We start from the raw sequence: 15,946 nt of genomic DNA, 5'->3' as shown, positions 1-15,946 counted from the left end.
ACTCTGAGAAGCTCCAAAACCAGTTCTCAGCCAACGACTCTGCGTCTGTCTGGAAAGGGCTCAAGCAGATCACCAACTACAAGCCGAAAGCCCCCCACTCCATCAACGACCGACGCCTCGCCAACGACCTGAACGAGTTCTACTGCCTCTTTGAAAGACAAAGGGACAGTCCTGCAACCATCCCTCACGACGCCCCCCAACAGCTGCAGCCACAATCCACCACCCCCATCTCTCCAACCTCAAGAGGGGCCTTGGCACCTCCAACCCCCACCCTGAAGTTCCCCCCCACCAGCCCCCTACCCACGCCGAGGACGGCTCTTTCCATCCAGGAGAGGGACGTCAACAAACTCTTCAGGAGACAGAACCCCCGGAAAGCTGCTGGTCCGGATTCTGTCTCACCAGCCAGCCTGAAGCACTGCGCTGATCAGCTGTCTCCAGTCTTCACAGACATTTTTAACACCTCACTGGAGACATGTCATGTGCCAGCCTGCTTCAAGTCCTCCACCATCGTCCCTGTTCCCAAGAAGCCAAGGACCACAGGGCTTAATGACTTCAGACCCGTCGCCCTGACCTCTGTGGTGATGAAGTCCTTTGAGCGCCTTGTGCTCTCACACCTAAAAGACATCACCGACCCCCTCCTTGACCCCCTGCAGTTTGCCTACAGAGCCAACAGGTCTGTAGATGATGCAGTCAACCTAGCCCTTCACTTCATCCTCCGGCACCTGGACTCCACAGGAACCTACGCCAGGATCCTGTTTGTGGATTTCAGCTCTGCCTTCAACACCATCGTCCCAGTTCTGCTACAGGAGAAGCTCTCCCAGCTGAGTGTGCCCGACTCCACCTGCAGGTGGATCACTGACTTCCTGTCTGACAGGAAGCAGCGCGTGAGGCTGGGGAAGCACGTCTCTGACTCCCTGACCATCAGCACCGGTTCCCCCCAAGGCTGTGTTCTCTCTCCTCTGCTCTTCTCCCTGTACACCAACAGCTGCACCTCCAGTCACCAGTCTGTCAAGCTTCTGAAGTTTGCGGACGACACCACCCTGATCGGACTCATCTCTGATGGTGACGAGTCTGCGTACAGATGGGAGGTGGACCATCTGTTGGACTGGTGCAGCCAGAACAACCTTGAGCTCAACGCTCTAAAGACAGTGGAGATGGTTGTGGACTTCAGACAGAACCCAGCCCCACCTGCCCCCATCACCCTCTGTGACTCCACAATTGACACTGTGGAATCTTTCTGCTTCCTGGGAACCATCATCTCCCAGGATCTCAAGTGGGAGCCAAACATCAGCTCCCTCATCAAGAAAGCCCAGCAGAGGATGTTCTTCCTGCGGCAGCTGAAGAAATTCAACCTGCCAAAGACTATGATGGTGCACTTCTACACAGCCATCATTGAGTCCATCCTCACCTCCTCCATCACCATCTGGTACGCCGCTGCTACAGCCAAGGATAAGGGCAGGCTGCAGCGTGTCATTCGGTCTGCTGAGAAGGTGATTGGCTGCAGTCTACTGTCGCTCCAGGAACTGTACACCTCCAGGACCCTGAAGCGGGCAGGGAAGATTCTGGCTGATCCCTCCCACCCCGGTCACAGACTCTTTGAGACTCTCCCCTCTGGCAGGAGGCTGCGGTCCATCCGGACCAAAACCTCACGCCACAAGAACAGTTTTTTCCCATCTGCCACCAGCCTGGTTAACAAAGCCCGGAAACCACCCTGACACTCTCCCTTTCCCCCACACCCCCCCTTTTTTTGCTGACAGGACACCTGTAACCTGTAACTCTATGAGTTACATTAACGCTCAGCTTGGACTCCTGCTTTACTTGCACAATGATCACCTGCACTGTTGTATTGCTCTTGCATCTTATACTGCTCTATATTTACTCTCACTCACTTAAAACTGTGCACATATATTTATATTATATTGTAGATATGTTTATACTGTTTCATTTTTATTGTATTGCACCGACTACGCCAAAACAAATTCCTTGTATGTCCAAAAACGTACTTGGCAATAAAGCTTTTCTGATTCTGATTCTGATTCTGATTCTGATTCTGATGTCTTGAAGACATGAAAACTTGAATGACTTCTGCTTCTAAATTCAGAGAAGACAGAAAATGTCATCTTTGGACCGGAGTCGATATTAAATTGACCTCCCGTAATAAAGTAAAAAACCTTGGTGTTATTTTTGACCAGGACATGTCATTTAAATCCCATATTAAACAGGTTTCTAGGATTTCTTTCTTTCATCTCCAGAACATTGCCAGAATTAGAAATATCCTGTCTAGGAGTGATGCTGAAAAACTAGTCCATGCATTTGTTACTTCAAGGCTGGACTATTGTAATTCTTTACTATCAGGATGTCCACAAAATGCAGTTAAAAACCTTCAGCTGATTCAAAATGCTGCAGCAAGAGTTCTGATGAAAATTAAAAAGAGAGATAATATTTCTCCTATTTTAGCTTCCCTTCATTGGCTCCCTGTTAAATCCAGAATAGAATTTAAAATTCTCCTCCTCACATATAAAGCCCTTAATGATCTAGCTCCATCATACATCAGAGATCTGATTGGTCCATATGTTCCTAACAGAGCACTTTGTTCTCAGACTGCAGGTTTACTGGTGGTTCCTAGAGTCTCTAGAAGTAGAATGGGAGGCAGATCCTTTAGTTATCAGGCTCCTCTCCTGTGGAACCAGCTCCCAGTTTTAGTCCGTGAGGCAGACACCTTGTCTACTTTTAAGGCTAGGCTTAAAACTTTCCTTTTTGATAAAGCTTATAGTTAGAGTGGCTTAGTTTATCCTGAGTTATCTCTGTAGTTATGCTGCTATAGGCTTAGGCTGCTGGAGGACATAATGACCACTTTCACCCTCTTCGCTACATTCTCACACTACTCTCCAATTTTGCATTATTTGCTGTTATTTCAGCTTTTAACTTTGTTCTTTCTTTTCTCTTCCTAGAAGCTACACCTGGCCTGACTCTGTGTCTACCTGTGACACCTTTCTGGAGAGGGGAATCGTCCGAGCTTCTGCTGGCAACAACTTAATGCTCACCTTCTACAGATGATCCACATAGCCCTGTCTTTCAGTGTTTAACCCTTTCTCTCTCCTAGACATGGCTACTGACTGAGCTTCTACTGTAACTAACTCTATGTGCTCTCTTTCAGACTCTAACCTTGAAAACTGGCTCAGAGTTTATCTGTTCTTTCTTTCTAGATGAAACGACTAAAGGAGCTACATCCATTAACATTTACTTTTCCTTCCCATAGAAAGTACTCCTGGATCAGTGCTTCTTTGTTCTCTTTGTGTCTCTGCTCTGTTCTCTCAAACCCCCGGTCGGTCGTGGCAGATGGCCGCTCACACTGAACCTGGTTCTGGTTCTGCTGGAGGTTTCTTCCTGTTAAAAGGGAGTTTTTCCTCTCCACTGTCGCTACATGCATGCTCAGTATGAGGGATTGCTGCAAAGTCAACACCAGTGACTGTCCACTGTCTCTACATGCTCATCCAGGAGGAGTGAATGCTGCAAGTCACTGACTGGATGCAATCTGCTGGGTTTCCTTAGATAGAAAAACTTTTTATCCAATTTGAATAAAGAACTAATTCTGACTGTTTGATAGTTAGAATATATGAACCTGAATTAAAATCTGTTTGATCCGATTCAACTGACTTTGTGAAGTGCCTTGAGACCACATGTGTTGTGAATTGGCGCTATAGAAATAAAACTGAAGATGAGTCATTTCATCAAAATCTACAGGATCTCTTCTTAAATGGATAAAAAATATGACAAAAACATGACGTGGGTGGTTTTATGAACAAAAGAAACTGTGGTCTTGGTGTTTCATCTGTTAAAACTGAATTAACCAATGGGCTAAATTTCACAAGTTTTTAACTACACAACACTTTATTTCAGTGAAAATAAAGACTCACATGACACCTTAGCAAACTGCAATGTAACCTCAGGAACCAGCAGATAAAGAAAGCTTTCTCCAAAGGGAGACAGATTTACAATAAATCCACTCAGGATTTTTTTGTCTGGTTCACTGGGATTTTTCTCCTTCTGTCTCGGCATTTCTCTCTAAAAGACAGCCTGGCGCAGTCAACACCACTTGAGCTCACATAGCGAAGCAGCATGATAATAAGAAGACTGAGTCAGTCTCCATTTCTGTCAATCACATGAAGCGTCGTGGAAACAACTGGCCCAGTTTTAACAAGATAGATGATGTAAGTGGTCTGCTAAATATTTCCCTGGTTTTATATAAATTATATTTAAGTAACACTAATGACTGAATTGCTGAAAATTACAATTAGCCTCTTCTGTAAGCAAATTAAGGTTCAATAGTTCTGCTTGCTTTACCTGGCTAGTAAGTCTGACTTAGTCAGTGGATTTAGGAAAGTGGTTTTGGTTTTCAACTATTTTAAGAAAATTCAGTTTTTCAAACTGCCTCATTAAAGCTGAGAATGTGATACTTTTTTGGCTCTCATAGTAACAAATTCATGTAAAATAAAACCTAATTTTGAAAATTTCAGTCTACCAAGCCTTTTAAAATGTTGTAGCAGTCCCTGTGGGAGAGTTTCTGTCTCCAGCCTTAAGTATATAATTCATAAAAATGGAAAATATGAACTGATCAGCGCTTTGTCTGCAGTAATGAGGGTGTTCCTCTTGCCTGTTATGGTAAAGAAGAAGCTGAGCCAAAAGGAGAAACTCAGGATTTGTGTATATGTCCTGCACCTCAAACTTAGAATATATTTGATCATAACCAAAGGGGAGAATCCAGGTTAGATTCAGATGCAGTTAGCTTCCTTTTGGCTTGGCTGGGCTCTGCCTTAGAGATAAGGAGAAGAGCCCCTCATCTAGATGGAGCTCAAAGCAGAGCTGCTCCACCTCAAGAAGAGTGAGCTGAGGTGGTCAGGATGCCTCCGTGCATGCATGTCCCTCGACGAAAGACGATAAAGATTATAGAATAGAATAGAATTATCCATTATTGTTACACAGTGGGGAAATTCAAGTGTGTGAGCAGCAAAGTAAAAGTCAAGTGGAAGCATACAGGCTCTCACAAATATAAGAAACTATAAAAATCAAGAAGTGTAGACTACGGTAGCCCTGAAAGGCCAGGGACAAAAAAAAAAAAAAAAAAAAACATTTATAGTCTCAATTTCTAAGTAATATTTTTCTTATGACTTTAAAAAGCAGCTGCAAGTAAAATGCATCTAGATTAGGGTTTTTTTTCAACCCGAAAGGCAAATGACAACTTTTTTGTGTGTTTGTTAGCCATGCTATGTTGTTACCATACCAAGCTTGTATATGTTGATATATAATTACTGATCAAGGATATCAGTAGTTCAAAAACCCATTGCCCACCAGGAATGCTCTTTCTTGGGACCAAGACTATATATATCTTGCAAATGGCTTAAAACGTGCTGTCAGTAGATGATTATCATAAGTTGTCACAATAAATTAGAAAAGGGGTATAAGAAATCATCAGGCAAAATGTACATGGACTAAAAAGTGGACTAAAGTTGCATGGACACATGTGGGTCTTTGCAGGCAACAGAACATCTGCCTTTGAGGGCAGCCATTACAAAGCACATGTAAGGTAAAACCAGCTGGCGAGACATGAAAATCTAGTGGGTGGAGCTCTGCTTCATTTGCTAGTCAGGGGCAGGACTCAGGTAACATTGCTAGGTGCCAGTGTAATTGTGACATCACAATTACACAGCTTTTGAAACCACGCATTTTCTAGAAAAAATAAAATATAAATTTATAGCCAAAAAATGGCTGAACGTTTTTTTGTAAAAGCATTAGAGACCCAAATGGAAGTATAAAGATGATCAAAAAGTGAATTTTGCACGATGTGGTCCATGCTTCAATGGGTCCATCCAAACCAAAGGCATGAACATCTGCTAGGCCAGAAAAACTCCAAAAGCCCAGCCTTCCACATCTGCAGGCTGAGATGACAGACCTGCAGCTAAGAATAGTGACGATGAGGTCACAATATATGACCACCCAATGAATAGAGCAGGTCAACAAATCCTCAGGTGGAGGAGAAACCAATCAGCTTCTGAATCATGCATGATGGTGAGACACAACAACCACTGCGTGCCATGAGACAATAGCAGAGGGAATCATTTCTGTTCACAGGGAGGCTTCAGCCATAGTGACAATGATTATAACAGAGGTCACAAACCAGGACTGAGAAATAATTATGACTTCATCTTGTGCCTGCAGGTAAAAGAGTGTGCTGATATAAGGGCAGTGAAATAATAATCATGCTGTCAGAGCTCTTAGAACATAATGAGACATGGAGAAGTGGAAACGCCCTGCAGGTAAAACCTAATAAATGACCACAGAGATGACTAGGAAGCTGTCTTGCAAATGTCCTCCACTGTCATTCCTCCATGCAGAGCTGTGGGGGGTGGAATTACCCCTGGTGGAGTGAACTTTGAGCTTCTCTGAAGGATCCAGTCCAGAAAAGTATCAGCATGTGAAACAGCCTCACATGACCAGTGTGAAAATCGCAGAGCAGACAGCAGCAGCAGCTTCTTCAATACAAGAACAAACGTTTTTTGTAGCCGTGTGCGCCGCATAACATGAAAGCATGCGCACTGAACAACGACGATGAGACGTGACTTCCTACTCCGAGTTATGAGGAGGGTGATGGAAGCCATTCAGAGTTATCACTGGACCTGAATGAGCTTGTGATGCTTTTGGGTGTAAAAGCAGGATTAGGACACAGTTCAGCTGAGCTGCCGTTGCCTGCTGAGACAGAAAGGAACAACAGAGAGAGCAGATAATCGCTCACTCCATTTGCAGATGTCAGAGCTAACAGCAGAGCTGTTTTAAATGACAGAAATTTAATTGAAGCCTGGACCAGCTGAGAAATCCCACTGAGGAACCAATGGGCGTGGCACTGGTCTGTGTCTATGTACACCTTCTAAGAACCAGTTTCATCAGTGGGTTGTTAAAGGCTGTTCTGTCGCCAGAAACAGCTGCATCATACGTTTTAACTCTGCTGAAAGTGAAATTCCTCTCCATCAGCTGCTGGAGAAACGAGAACATCAACATTTCCCACCGAAAGAACTCTCGTTCTTGAACTGGTTTGGTTCAGGTGCCTTCAAACTTTGGTATTATGTTGAGCACCAATGCATGTTTCCACCAGTTTGATGAACCAAGCATGAGTAAACAACAGTGGATGTTACACAGCGTGGGGGGAACACATGGTAGTGAGACAGAGGAGCTGCAGGCAATGTTCCATGAATATGAGGTACAGTTAATACAGAAAAGGAGACGGCAAGAACAACAGTATGTACAGTGTTTTTACCTGCATATGTTCAGCATCACGAGTCTAAATAAACCAGTAGTTATACAACGAGTGTTTAGTATGTTTTTGCAAACATTTAAATGATGTTTATACGGTTCATTCTTCATCCTCGGCACCTTAATCATTGCTCCTATTTCTGCAGCTTCGATCCATTCATGGGTGACGTTGCGGTTTAGGCAGAAAAGCGAAGTATTCTGTGGTGTCCGGGTTGAACCGGAGTTTGCTCCCTGGAACCTCATTTCTTTGGTGGAAACACGTCACCGATTCGAAATCACTTTCGGGAACTGCAACAGGCTTCAAACCACATTGGTGGGAAAAGGGTATATGCAAGCTACTGAACATGGATCGGATCCACTTTGTTCTCTGCACACCAGCACTCAAAAGGCTTCCATTGTGAGGCGTATGACGCTGTAGTAGAAGCAGCTCGTGCACCCTGACTTGTGTTCACAATGTCTTGCCAGAAGCCGAGCTTCTCTAAGCACTCCCGTCCAGCAGCCACCCCCAGAGACGCTGGCATATCTGTGGGTAGCTGCTGATTGCCCTGCTTGGAGGAGCACCTACTCCCTCCACAGCAGCTATCACAGGATCAGGGGACCGGAGAGAAAGCTTTAAGGACCATCTGTAGCCATGGGCTGTGAGCAAAGGCACCCACTCCCAACACCGGATCCCTCCTTGGGCTCACTGACAATCACTGCTGACACATTGCATTCTCCCATGTTCTGAGCAGATCCACTGTTGCTCTGGCAAATCTGCTCTAGATTTGAGAGATCAGGTCAGGTTTGAGGCTCTAGTCTCCGTGTCAGGGACCCCCCTGGGTATGATGTCTGCTGCTCTGTTCAGGAACCCGGGGATGCAAACAGCTCTGATGGAAGCAGGTTATTGCATGCCCAGCATGCCAGCTGTCTGGTGATGTTAACAGCTGAACTGAGCATATATGCCTCCTTGTCAGTTTATGTAGGCTGCTGCAACTCTGTTGTCTGTGTGGATCAGAACATGCCAATCCTGCAGCAAAGGAGTAAAATGCTGTGTCACTTTCCACACAGTAAAGGGCTCCATTTATGTGGAGAGAAGTGTGATCTAGCCACTTTCTTCCCATTACCAGGGACAGACACGTCCCTCCCAATCCTGACAGTGACGTGCCTGTGAACACTGTGGATGTGTGATGTAGGCCTGTTGAGGGAAACTACTTCTAAAAGAGGTGTGGTGGTTTCACCAGTGGGCCAGATCAGCTCCCACTGAACAAGGGACAGAAATTATCTGCCTCTTCAGGATCTATGCGCAGGCAGATGGACCTTCTTTGAAGGCGTCTCATATGAAGCAGACCCAGTGGGACAACCATGCGAGCTGCTGACATCATTCCCAGTAACCACGTAACTGACAGCGTGTCTGCTCTCAGCTGTAAGAGTTTGGCTCTCATTGTGGCTGAGTTCAACTCTCAAAAAAAATTATCTGGGATGGGAGAACAGGACTCTTTCCCCAGTTTTTGTAAAAGCCCAAGTTTGCTAGATGTGCCACCAGTGTCCTTGTCTGCAGAGCGTCTTTCTCCCTGGATTGAGCTAGTAGAAGCAGATCGTCCAGACAAAAGAGGATCTTCACATCCCTGCTGAGCGCAGCGGTTGGAAGAATATGTGTGCAAGGTGATGGAGTAAACAAATGGCAGCCTGTTGTATCTGGTATGAGATCCAAATACTTATTTCTTTCAGATCTATGAAGGTGAACCAGTCGCTGTGGTGAACGTTTTCCAGCACCTGCCGTATTGTTAGCATTTGGAATTGTCTCTATGATTGATTTATTGAACAGGGAAAGATCGAGATAGGGTCTCATTCCTCCCGTTTTCTTTGGAATCAGGAAATATTGTGAATAAAATCCTGTGTTTTCCTTTGTATACACTGGAAATAATGTTTCTTGCCATGAGTTATAGCAGTTCTGACTGGAGAGCAACATTCTGCTCTGGAGATGGCAGAACTGTTTTCACAATCCCTCTGAACAGTGGGTGGAGTGACAGGAACTGCAGCGTGTAACCTCTGCTAATCAGTCTGTCCAGGGAGCATAGCGCTGCCCCTCTGACTAGTGCTCTGAGAGGCGGTGCGCACTTATCTGCCATGATGTGGATTTCAGGGACATGAACCAGTTTAGAGCTCCTGCCACCATTACCTGCCTCGGAATCTCTGGAGGGCACCTATCACGGACTCTGCTCAAAAGGGCAGCAGATCATGCTCAGTATGAGGGATTGCTGCAAAGTCAACGCCAGTGACTGTCCACTGTCCAAGTCTCTGACTGGATGCAATCTGCTGGGTTTCCTTAGATAGAAAAACTTTTTATCCAATTTGAATAAACAACTGAATCTGACTGAACTGTTCAATGGTTACAATTAATTAGAATGTATGAACCTGACTGTTGTGAAGAGCCTTGAGACGACATGTGTTGTGAATTGGCGCTATATAAATAAAACTGAATTGCTTTGGTGTGGGCTGGCTCACTCCCGGTGGCTGCTTGCCGGGGCCTGGCCCCCTGGGCTCTGTCAGGCCTCTGCTTGGGGGGTGGTGTGTCCCGGAGTCTTGGGCCTCTGGGTCCATGGCTGGATCTGCTCGGGCGTGGACGGCTGCCGGCGTGGCTTGTGGGCTCGTCGCTGCGGCTCCCTGGGGCTTCTGCATTGTTGCTGCTGCGTGGTTTCCCTGGGACTCTCCACTGCTCTTCCCTGGGGGGTTGCGGTAGTCCCGGCGGTGGTTCTCCTGGGGTTCCTGTGCTTTGGGGGGCCTTTAGATGTCTGTGGCTCGGATCTCCTCAGTGTCCGTCCAGGGTCCATTGGGCAGGTCTGTGGGTCCTCACACTCGCTATTGCATATTTTTGTGGAGAAACCTTGTATACAAAGCGCGTCCACACTCATACTCACAGGTGTTAAGCTTCAGGTGTTCACAGATACACAGATGTTCTATATTGGGCTGCACCTCTCTCTTTTTTGAGCTTCTTTTTTCCTTTTCATTTCAGTCTTCGTGTCCGTAACAATTGAAATATTCCCAAAGAAGTTTATAATAAAGTTTCTTTTATAAATATCAAGCAGAGCTTTAAAGCATTAGCTGTGATGCTCTGTTTGTGAAGGTAAATCTTTTGGGCAATTTCTTGGCACTCAGACAACAATTCTTAGTGATACTCTGCTGGACAGGACAAAAAAAAAACTGAATTGAATTGAATCAGACTCAGCAGGGAGTTTTAGGCTTGGGCTCGCGGCTGGACTTCGCTGGAGAAACTGTGCGTACTGAGCGGGCGCATCAGTGTTGAGTTGTTTCACAGAGGGCTCCCGCTGCACATCCTCTGTGTTCACCCGCACTGACAGGTGGAGAAAACAGGAGGGAGAAAGTTCAAAGGTTGGGGAGCTTGGAAACTGTGAAATTATGGCGCCTTTTATACGGCCATTTAAAGGTTATTGCCTCAGCTTGTGTGGAAGATGTATGTGAGGAGATTACAGTAGGATCATGCGATCTAGCTGAAATGCGATTTTCAGAAACAGTGTCAACAAGGGTCCGTCCAAAGTAAGATGAGTAAGATCAGAATTGATTGATGACCTTTAGTTTATATTTTCAGAGCTAGTTATGAGTTGTTTTGCTAATTTATTATAGTGATTTGTAAACATAAGCCTCTTTTCCATTGAAAGCTCCAGGATTTAAAGCCCCAGGATTTGTTTTGCCCGGGTAATAGCAATCCCAGGAAATAGTACAATACATTCTGTTTCCATCCCTCAGAAAGGCCATGGACCATTTATTTAGATCAGCCTAATGATGTATGGAGAAGTTGTGAAGAAAACTGTAACACACCTTCGTTGTGTAAAGCACTTTGGGGTCCTCAGGCTTGTTACTGTGCAATACAAGTGCAGGACATTTAATATTTAGAAAAATTTGTATTTTTATTTCATCATCAGCACTGCATTGAAATATTTGTTTGACAGAACTGTGGAGAAACAGTTTATAATTAATCCCAACATTAACTTAAAATGTCAAAAATATCCATTGAAAAATATTTTCTGGTGTTTGCAGTTATTCGCCACATACCAACTGAATGCTTTATATTCACTTTCAGCTGCCACAAACAGAAAACAAGTATCAGGAAATCCCAGAGTGCCGGACCAAGAGCCGGTAGCGGTTAGTGGGGAAGTCCCAGTCCAGCCGCCCAGTTGGCGTAGCTGCCAGACCCGCCTGTAAGCAGAGCGCCGCTGCTCCAAAAACTCAGAAAAAACATTTCAAAATTGGCCCATTTTGAGTGAATTGACAGCACAGATGATATTTTAAGGTTTACTTTCTTGCTTAAAAATATTCTAAAACTGTCTTTTTTTGACTAAATGATGATATAAAAATTATAAATTTGTGTATTGACAGCCGCCATTCTTGCAGCTGGTGGTGCCATGCCTCACTGCACTTCAACAATCTCGGGAAGATGTTAAAAGACCTACTCCAGACTAGGACCTTTTAGCCATGAACGTAAAGCCCTGAGAAACTGAAATTACCCAGGTAAATTTGTGTGGACACCGAGTGTGGACATGTGAAAATTCCTCACGAAGAATAAGAGAGTCAGTGACAGGGGAATTGTGAATGAGGCAGGAACTGCATGAACTGAGAATGATGAGGAGAGAGAGAAAATCAATCACCTGGTTAAAGGTGTGTTTCTTTTGTTGTCTGAGCTTGTAGCTCAAAATCTAAACGATATTTTTGTTAGGTGTAGCATTTGTGTTATATTTTGCAATATTAATATTTATATAATGTTAAGATTATACCAGGATAACCACATTTCTCATCTAAAACCGTTTCTGCTTCTATTCTATCCAGACCTCAATGGATGTTGGTTCTTCAGACAGAGGAGGCTTCGCAGAAGCAGAAATGAGCTCGTGTTAGCGGACTCCCTGACCAGAGTTCACTCACCTCACAACTACTTAACACACACACATAATGTACCTAAATACATCTATGTGAGTAGCCTATATACATATTCACATTCACGCACAACGTACGCACGCTTACTTACATTAGTATACACCCTTGCCCCCCCCAGTTTTAGTACTTTATTACTGCTATTATTTATTTGTTTTATTACTCTTAGAAAGTGCTAACAACTCATCCCTGCTGTTACTCTTGATTGTTATTGTCCAAATGTGAATAAATATGTAAAAGTAAATGAATGAATGAATTAAAGAATAAATGAAACCGAAACTGTCAGTTTCTTCATTTCATCTTAATAACATTTGATTCTTTTGTATCTCCAACCTGGAAATGTCCTCAGATTTACGGCACTGTATATAGATATATACAGTACAAACCAAAAGTTTAGACACACCTTCTCATTCAAAGAGTTGTCTTTATTTTCATGACTATGAATATTGTAGATTCACACTGAAGGCATCAAAACTATGAATTAACACATGTGGAATTATATACTGAACAAAAAAGTGTGAAACAACTGAAAATATGTCTTATATTCTAGGTTCTTCAAAGTAGCCACCTTTTGCTTTGATTACTGCTCCACACACTCTTGGTATTCTGTTGATGAGCTTCAAGAGGTAGTCACCTGAAATGGTTTTCACTTCACAGGTGTGCCCTGTCAGGCTTAATAAGTGGGATTTCAAGCCTTATAAATGGGGTTGGGACCATCAGTTGTGTTGTGCAGGAGGTGGATACAGTACACAGCTGGTAGTCCTACTGAATAGACTGTTAGAATTTGTATTATGGCAAGAAAAAAGCAGCTAAGTAAAGAAAAACGAGTGGCCATCATTACTTTAAGAAATGAAGGTCAGTCAGTCCGAACAATTGGGAAAACTTTGAAAGTGTCCCCAAGTGCAGTCGCAAGCGCTACAAAGAAACTGGCTCACATGAGGACCGCCCCAGGAAAGGAAGACCAAGAGTCACCTCTGCTGCGGACGATAAGTTCATCCGAGTCACCAGCCTCAGAAATCGCAGGTTAACAGCAGCTCAGATTAGAGAACAGGTCAATGCCACACAGAGTTCTAGCAGCAGACACATCTCTAGAACAACTGTTAAGAGGAGACTGTGTGAATCAGGCCTTCATGGTAAAATAGCTGCTAGGAAACCACTGCTGAGGACAGGCAACAAGCAGAAGAGACTTGTTTGGGCTAAAGAACACAAGGAATGGACATTAGACCAGTGGAAATCTGTGCTTTGGTCTGATGAGTCCAAGTTTGAGATCTTTGGTTCCAACCACCGTGTCTTTGTGCGGCGCAGAAGAGGTGAATGGATGGACTCTACATACCTGGTTCCCATCGTGAAGCATGGAGGAGGAGGTGTGATGGTGTGGGGGTGCTTTGCTGGTGATGCTGTTGGGGATTTATTCAAAATTGAAGGCATACTGAACCAGCATGGCTACCACAGCATCTTGCAGCGGCATGCTATTCCATCCGGTTTGCGTTTAGTTGGACCATCATTTATTTTTCAACAGGACAATGACCCCAAACACACCTCCAGGCTGTGTAAGGGCTATTTGACCAAGAAGGAGAGTGATGGGGTGCTGCGCCAGATGACCTGGCCTCCACAGTCACCGGACCTGAACCCAATCGAGATGGTTTGGGGTGAGCTGGACCGCAGAGTGAAGGCAAAAGGGCCAACAAGTGTTAAGCATCTCTGGGACCTCCTTCAAGACTGTTGGAAAACCATTTCAGGTGACGACCTCTTGAAGCTCATCAACAGAATACCAAGAGTGTGTGGAGCAGTAATCAAAGCAAAAGGTGGCTACTTTGAAGAACCTAGAATATAAGACATATTTTCAGTTATTTCACACTTTTTTGTTCAGTATATAATTCCACATGTGTTAATTCATAGTTTTGATGCCTTCAGTGTGAAGCTACAATATTCATAGTCATGAAAATAAAGAAAACTCTTTGAATGAGAAGGTGTGTCCAAACATTTATATAGGTCCTTCTCAAAATATTAGCATATTGTGATAAAGTTAATTATTTTCCATAATGTCATGATGAAAATTTAACATTCATATATTTTAGATTCATTGCACACTAACTGAAATATTTCAGGTCTTTTATTGTCTTAATACGGATGATTTTGGCATACAGCTCATGAAAACCCAAAATTCCTATCTCACAAAATTAGCATATCATTAAGAGGGTCTCTAAACGAGCTATGAACCTAATCATCTGAATCAACGAGTTAACTCTAAACACCTGCAAAAGATTCCTGAGGCCTTTAAAACTCCCAGCCTGGTTCATCACTCAAAACCCCAATCATGGGTAAGACTGCCGACCTGACTGCTGTCCAGAAGGCCACTATTGACACCCTCAAGCAAGAGGGTAAGACACAGAAAGAAATTTCTGAACGAATAGGCTGTTCCCAGAGTGCTGTATCAAGGCACCTCAGTGGGAAGTCTGTGGGAAGGAAAAAGTGTGGCAGAAAACGCTGCACAACGAGAAGAGGTGACCGGACCCTGAGGAAGATTGTGGAGAAGGGCCGATTCCAGACCTTGGGGGACCTGCGGAAGCAGTGGACTGAGTCTGGAGTAGAAACATCCAGAGCCACCGTGCACAGGCGTGTGCAGGAAATGGGCTACAGGTGCCGCATTCCCCAGGTCAAGCCACTTTTGAACCAGAAACAGCGGCAGAAGCGCCTGACCTGGGCTACAGAGAAGCAGCACTGGACTGTTGCTCAGTGGTCCAAAGTACTTTTTTCGGATGAAAGCAAATTCTGCATGTCATTCGGAAATCAAGGTGCCAGAGTCTGGAGGAAGACTGGGGAGAAGGAAATGCCAAAATGCCAGAAGTCCAGTGTCAAGTACCCACAGTCAGTGATGGTCTGGGGTGCCGTGTCAGCTGCTGGTGTTGGTCCACTGTGTTTTATCAAGGGCAGGGTCAATGCAGCTAGCTATCAGGAGATTTTGGAGCACTTCATGCTTCCATCTGCTGAAAAGCTTTATGGAGATGAAGATTTCATTTTTCAGCACAACCTGGCACCTGCACACAGTGCCAAAACCACTGGTAAATGGTTTACTGACCATGGTATCACTGTGCTCAATTGGCCTGCCAACTCTCCTGACCTGAACCCCATAGAGAATCTGTGGGATATTGTGAAGAGAACGTTGAGAGACTCAAGACCCAACACTCTGGATGAGCTAAAGGCCGCTATCGAAGCATCCTGGGCCTCCATAAGACCTCAGCAGTGCCACAGGCTGATTGCCTCCATGCCACGCCGCATTGAAGCAGTCATTTCTGCCAAAGGATTCCCGACCAAGTATTGAGTGCATAACTGTACATGATTATTTGAAGGTTGACGTTTTTTGTATTAAAAACACTTTTCTTTTATTGGTCGGATGAAATATGCTAATTTTGTGAGATAGGAATTTTGGGTTTTCATGAGCTGTATGCCAAAATCATCCGTATTAAGACAATAAAAGACCTGAAATATTTCAGTTAGTGTGCAATGAATCTAAAATATACGAATGTTAAATTTTCATCATGACATTATGGAAAATAATGAACTTTATCACAATATGCTAATATTTTGAGAAGGACCTGTATATATATATATATATATATATATATATATATATATACAGTATATGTATGTATACAGTACTGTGCAAAAGTTTTAGGAAGGTATGAAAAAATGCTGTAAACATTGGCTGGATTTTTGG

This window comes from Girardinichthys multiradiatus, chromosome 19 (genome assembly GCF_021462225.1).
Source record: "Girardinichthys multiradiatus isolate DD_20200921_A chromosome 19, DD_fGirMul_XY1, whole genome shotgun sequence".
NCBI lineage: Eukaryota > Metazoa > Chordata > Actinopteri > Cyprinodontiformes > Goodeidae > Girardinichthys > Girardinichthys multiradiatus.
This window is presented reverse-complemented; position numbering follows the sequence as displayed.